Raw genomic sequence first — 7,560 nt, 5'->3', positions numbered from 1 at the left:
GGATTCAGTCTCGTTAACTCAAGCCAGACTTGAGAGTCAGGCTCAAGTCAGGCTAGATGCGCGCTCCCGTTTTAGGTGGAAAGCCAGCACGTATCGATGGCAGAGACCCTGATTCTCAACGGCATTGATTGATTAATTGATTTAAGACTTTATTGACAGATTGCAATAGGCTCAATCGCCTCGCCGACAAGTTAAATGCGTTATCTATAGGCTAATTCTAAGTCCCTCATTACCTCAATCAATCAGATTATATTTCTTTAAACTTGCCTGCTGGATTGAATAATCAAATGAGATCTTGCTAGCGAAAATAACTAGTTAACTGTTATACAGAATTACGAGACGGCTTTCTTGCCCATTGATTGATGTATAGTCAATGTTTAACTTATCTCCAATGTGGTCCAACGGGTTGTTCTTTTGACTTCCACACGGACGACCCGGGTTCAAGACCGGGGTCCTTCTTTTTGCAATATAGGAATAATTCAATTTGGTGCACGTTGAGAGCTATATAAAGAATGACATCCTCAATGCATGTAGATTTATAATATTTTAACTTAAAACCAGGCTACTTTGGCGTATAATCATTCATATTATATTCAAAAAAATAATATTGGAAACACCGGGATTTGAACCCCAGTCGCTGGATTGGCAAGCTTGAGCACTACCGCTGGGCCACTGGGCCAGATGGGATAAATTCATTGTTTATAGATTAATGAACGAGAGACCCGTGTTTAGAATATCCTTTGTTTTGAATGAAGTTTATCTCTTTATCCTCATTCATTAATGTGACGTCAACGGCTCATTCAATTTCTCAAATCCGTCAAACAGCGCATCTCATCAGACATCTTAATCCCAGTTACAATTAAAATAACCACATCATGTGTACATCGCACGAGCGAGCGCCACCGTCGCCACGGTATATATAACGTGCATTATTTAGGACAAAGTGAATTTAATATCAGCATTTTGGGTCTATTTTACATTTCAAAAGCCCCCTCTGGAAGAATGGAGCACAAAAACGTAATTCAGAATGGTATAATGCAGATCGTAGACTGTGGGAATAGTTTCAGGAAACGGGCTGTCACTTCTTTGCGGGGGCGTGGCGATAGTTCAGGCTAACTTGAACTTGAACTCTGCTTTCGAGCAGGCTCAAACTTTTGGATATGTTGTCATGGTGATTTGGAAAATCCAGGTACATGAAATCGGAAAGTCAGGCTAACCCAGTTATCCAGCTAAAGTTATCCGGCTAACTCAGTTATCCAGGTACAAGAAACAGGGCCCTGGTCAGCCATATGTGTGAGACGAGTGTGTGTGTATATAATTTATATATACAATATACATACACACACAGCCTCATGGTGGTCACTGTGGAATATTGCACCGAGGTAACGTGGGGTGTGTACGTACGGACGGTACATCGTTGGCAGTGTCCTGCTAAAAATGCAACAAGCGTAACTGCGTATATCAACCAACCTCCCACTGTATAATTAGGTTTCTGTAAACAAGGAGGCGGCCGTCATCTGGGATCAGTACCGCGTTCATCCATTGGAGGGCGAACTGGACCTCGACGTGTAGGAGGTTTAAATGCATGGCCGTGGACACAACTCTCCAAACTACAGGACCAAACACAATGGCGTGTAATGTCGACAAGAGCAGCACTTTCCCCTTATTATAACAAGAAAGGGGGGGGACACAACGTGATGTTGAAACAAGCCATTAAAGCTGTCATTTAGCTGTCACCAATAATACATGACGAGGCCCTCTACCGTGACAATATTGTCACAAGGAAAGATGAAATTACCTGGCTGGGTTCCATCCTAGAGGCTAATCTTTCCTATGACAAAATGGCATCCAATGTAATAAAAAAGGTCAACCAACAAACTCGATTCTTGTACCGGATCTCCTCTCTGGTAAACAAGAATACCCTGAAGACTCTGGCAGGAGCACTTATTCAAGGGTACTACGACTATGCTTGCACCTCATGGTACCAAAGCACCTCAAAGGCACTAAAAACCAAATTACAAACATCTCAAAACAACTGCCACTTTGCCAACCTATGATGGCTTAGAGTAGACGACAGAGTACAGTAACTTGCAATGGGCCTGGTCTACAAGATACACTACACGACCAAGGTACCCATGTACATGTCAAAATACTTCCCAAAGGTCAGTGAATACCACGATCACAACACCAGAGGGAGCTCCACAAATCATGTAAAACCCAGATTCGGCTCAAACAAGGGACTAAACACGTTTCGCAATTATGCCACATCAATGTGGAACGCCCTACCCAAAGCTGTAAAGGAATGTGAATCACTACCCACTTTCAAAAACACTCTCAAAGAACACCTACGGGAGACTGCAATTCGAAACTGGCCCCTACAAATGTCCTAACCCAGTTGTACAGTAAAGACCAAGTATGGCCTTGTCAGTATTCCAATGTACAGTGCCCCCCCCCCCCTACCCAACCCCCCCCCCCCCACCTCCAATGTACAGCCCCACCCAACCCCACCGCACCTACCCAACCTCCTCCAATGTACAGTTTCTATGTCAAATGTATGTCAGTATTCCAATGTACAGTGTCCCCCCCCCCACCTCCAATGTACAGCCCCACCCAACCCCACCCCACCTACCCAACCTCCTCCAATGTACAGTTTCTATGTCAAATGTATGTCAGTATTCCAATGTACAGTGTCCCCCCCCCCACCTCCAATGTACAGCCCCACCCAACCCCACCGCACCTACCCAACCTCCTCCAATGTACAGTTTCTATGTCAAATGTATGTCAGTATTCCAATGTACAGTGTCCCCCCCCCCCACCTCCAATGTACAGCCCCACCCAACCCCACCCCACCTACCCAACCTCCTCCAATGTACAGCTTCTATGTCAAATGTATATACACTCTTTCTGGATTTTTTTAGTATCACAAACAGTACTGTATTTGCAAATCTGGTATGTCATAAATGTATAGATGTAGCAGTACTGTCTATCTGTATGTTGTGTGTGTCATATGATGAATTGAAAATGGAGGACCCTGATGTAAACAAGACGAAAGTCTTTCTCTGGTCTGCATCCCCTTAACAATTGTATGTTTTGAGCTGTACTGTAGTGTACCCATTCTGCAATCTGTTAATAAACTTTTCAATCAATCAATCAATGTCATATATGTTATGATTAATTGAAAATGGGGGACCCTGGTGTAAACAAGACGAAAGTCTTTCTCTGGTATGCATCCCCTTAACAATTGTGTGTATTGAGCTGTACTGTATTGTACCCATTCTGCAATCTGTTAATACAATTTTCAATCAAGCTGATGCTTTTATCCAAAGCGACATACAAGTTCTGTACAACAGGTCAGCAGGAAGGGTACAACTCTTTCAGCTGAGTAACAATGTTCATCAAACTGTTGAAACTTGGGCACTGCATGTTGAATGCATAGTAGAGAGACATATTAGTATAGTAGGTAGTAATATAGGCAAGGAAGATTTAATTAGTGGAAGAGTGCATGATAGTAGACAGTAAGAAGTTTAGTAGTTTGTTAGGATTAAAATCATACTGAGAAAGGATATACACAATTATAATCTCAAACTCTGATGACAACACTTGCTTTGGTTGTTTACACGTAGTTTCTTGAAGAGTTACTTGTAGATTATAGAAAATAAGAAAATAATCTATCTTCGTCACAACTCAAAATGCCAATTAGCCACACATCAACAATTTAAACCAAGCTCGTATCAAAATACACTATTAAAAGGTTGACACAGACAGTAGTTTGTCCTTCAATCAAGAGCGTGTTTGTGTACTGATGTTTATAGTCAGGATATCATCGATTTCAATTCAGAAAGTACTGCTACATAGCCTACCATGGTGACTTTATTTGTGATGTTTATTATTGAACATAAAAACCAATATGATACTGTTACATTCAAGCCTAATCGACTTGCCCTAAGGCCTGAGCAGTCAGGAAAATATGGCTCGTTTTCCCGGTAGGCCTTGAATGCAAACAGGTGGTCACAGGAAAACGGACAAGTGTTACCAAAAATAACAGTATTTATTTGATAAAGAACAAAAAAGAATGGAGAGCTGGGTCAAAACATTTATATATCCTTCTCACCCTGTAACTGTATATTAACCAACAATTTCAGAGCCTTACTGCATTATGTTTGTGTCAGCGGGTACCTGAATGTTGTCTTGTCCTTCACATAAATAAATCAATTTCCACCATGAATGTGTGCAGAAAAGGCTCAAATTGGTACATAGAAGTACACCAGAATGCAGGAAATGAACTGTAATGGATTCATGCATATATGGCTACAGTGCCAACCATAATATCACAAAAATGTACCATGGTATGTACATAATCCTGTACTGTAGTAATAATAATAATAATAATACTATAGTATGTAATTTACTACTACAAAGTAACCATGGTAAACTTAAACCTAACATCTGAACTATATAGTCTACTCTACTGTACACCGTCCATGTGTTCAGGCGTCCTCTTCAGTGTAAAGGTTGAGTCCTAGTTGTGAGGATGACCTTGTGTGAATGAATGAATGAATGAATGAATGAATGAATGAATGATTGAATGAATGAATTAATGAATGAATGAATGACAACTTTAACAGATTGCAGAATGGGTACAATACAGTACGGCTCAATAAATTGTTAAGGGGATGCAGACCAGAGAAAGACGTTTGTCTTGTTTTCATCAGTGTGGTAAAAGCTTCAGATTTAGTGTGAAGGATTTACTTACCATCTCCTCTAAAACCAGTTCACAATCGACATCAGTTTCACATCATCATAATCTTGTCTGTTTAACCATTTCATAGACAATATCACAGTAATATGTTTAACTACCACATTTTTCATTATACATATATATTTACCAAAATATGAAGCTATAGTATAAACCTTTATGATTCAAATTCATTGTAGGCTAATAGGTTATAGGCTAGTATCATATTGATGCACGTTATGTCAAAATAGTTTATTTGTTTTGTGATATTGTAGCCTTTACAGAAAATGGGGTATTTTGAGGAAATAAAACAAATGAATACTATTTCAATTTCGTATAAAATAGTAATAGCCAATATGAACATAACGTATCGGCTTAGGATAGGATATATATATATAATTATATTTGTATAGCCTTGTATAGAGTTATTTGATTGTACTGCATCACTGCTCATGAACATTGAATGAAGTTTAATCCAATACCATCTTCCAAGTGAGGTGCACCTGATTCTGCCCCCTGGAAGCCTCCAGCTCCGCCGTGTGTCGGTCAGACCTGCCTGTGTGCAGAAGAGGGGCTTTAGGACTGGAACATAGGCTACACAGCTACCGAAGACACCGATGTGTATGTCAGTCACTGCTGCTGTCTGTCTCCAATGAGAAAATTAAATTGGTCTGCACCGTCTCTCCCCCAGATAGCACCAGCGCCAGTGTCATTGTGTGTCCTGCTCGCTGCTGAGGAGGAGGCTGGGGGTCTCAGTCGGGATGGAAGAAGCGTCTTGACTGACCCGCACCATTCACATCTGAAGAAGACGAGGAGCGGATCTTAATTAATGCGCCAGGCTCTAACCGAACATAAAATGCGACCGTTTTTGTCGTGAGGAGGACAGGTACGTGCCTATGTGTTTGATCATTAGAACAGTCTCTTTATTCGTGGAAATGTATAGGCCTACCACGGCTGTATTATAGGTTCGATTGTGGCATTAATGTTAATATTGTATCAGCAGCAGCATGGCATTGCGCGCATTTTTTTTTAATTTCATGCAAATAGCACAAACGCACGGCAATGTTTGCCAACGGTCACGGGCTATTCTTTTTCCATCAGCCTATTACTGCTGTATTTGGTGACTATAAAAAATGTATTAAAGAAAGATGTACCTGTCATGCATAACGCCAGGACAGGATAAATTATGTAGGCCAAGTGTATCCTGTTCAGTTTACAGTTAGGGTGAAATGGGTTACTGAGGATCTGCTATCTCAGATTGTAAGAAAATACATTTTAGAAGATTAATTATAGGCTCGTCCTGTACATGTTTTCATTCCACCCTCTCTAAAACGTAAGCTATGGGAGCATCACCCAAATTCTGTATTTTGATATTCGTCAAATTTCAAATAGTCAAGTCTTTCGGTGTAGAGTCCGTCTCCGACTGTCCCAACATCTCACGACAAACAAATACAGTTACTCATGATGACATGACACAGCCAGAGGAATAAATTATATGTGTTAGTGTTGTTGAGTGTTGACACAAGCTTTGCCACAGTGCCGAGTTGTCCACTCTGTTGTCCTCCATGTACACCAATCAGCTCCTGCTGCCCCTGGTACATCAGCCCATCAGATGACGTTAGGTGAACCGGGTTGCCATGGGAGCAGCAAAGTAAACACAAGGACAACGATAAAGCAAACCTTATGTGTCCCATGATGACAGGCCTCCCCATATTCTTAATGATGACGCTCCCCAGATGGAAGCGGTCTCCGTAGACACCAGGTTATTGCCCCTTGTGTGATATTATAATGAAATTACTTGGGACTTCGGCCCAGGTTCCGTTTCACGAGGCATATTGTTCCTATGCAAATGTGACCTACTGTTTCATAAGGGCAAGCTGGTTTAATTGGATGTCCAACTTCAGATTGGTTTTATTCTGGGCCGTGTGACTCCTGCTCCAAAAATCGGCATGTGTTTTCATGTTTTATCCCATTAATTAACTAATTAATCATTTTAAGGAATAATATATTTTGTTCTTACAGTCACAGTATTGTGACATTTGTACTGAATATACTACTGCTCTGAGTTTACAGCCAGTACTATACAGACAGAAACAGACTACTCTCCATTCTCCCTATTGTGCCAGTAATTACAGTGGCCTGTTATTGCCAGGGGAATTGAATGAGAGAAAGAACTAAGTTTCCCTTTCTCAAATGTTCCTCCGCGTTGCCAGTGTGACTTCATCGCACTCTTCCTGTCTCCGACCGCTGAGACGGTTTGGTGCTTCAATCAGCAAAGTCAGGACTCAGTAATTATGGTCGACAATCCCGTCGCCCCCTCCTACAGTAATATCACCATAATGGCGCCATCTCTCCCTCCTAAAGCTGTGACAATCTAGGAACACGCTAATTATCTTGTTGTTGTTGTTGCTGTAACCATAAGTCCTTCGCTAATAATGTTTGATGCCATTCACTGCTCTGGAGGAGTCACCTGGCCCTCCATTAGCTCGCTGACTCACAACACTTATCTCACTGAATGGACCAGTTAAAAAAAAAAAAAAAGGAAAAAGATTTGCATGTAGACAACATTGATAACCAGAGGGGAGGCTCTATCCGCTTCTGTATAATGTTTTGGCATAATATGAGTTATTACACCATTGCTTATTTTGTCTTTTCTCATTTCATTCAAAGGACGCTTTTTTAGTGTGTAGATTAGAACCATAAATGGTAAATGGACTGCATTTATCGAGTGTTTTTATCCAAAGCGCTTTACAACTTATGCCTCACATTCACCCATTCACACGCCGACGGCGGAGCCCATGCAAGGTACCAACCTGCTCATCGGG

The sequence above is a fragment of the Notolepis coatsorum genome (assembly GCF_963971535.1).
Source record: "Notolepis coatsorum genome assembly, chromosome: 15".
Taxonomy (NCBI): Eukaryota; Metazoa; Chordata; class Actinopteri; order Aulopiformes; family Paralepididae; genus Notolepis; species Notolepis coatsorum.
This window is presented reverse-complemented; position numbering follows the sequence as displayed.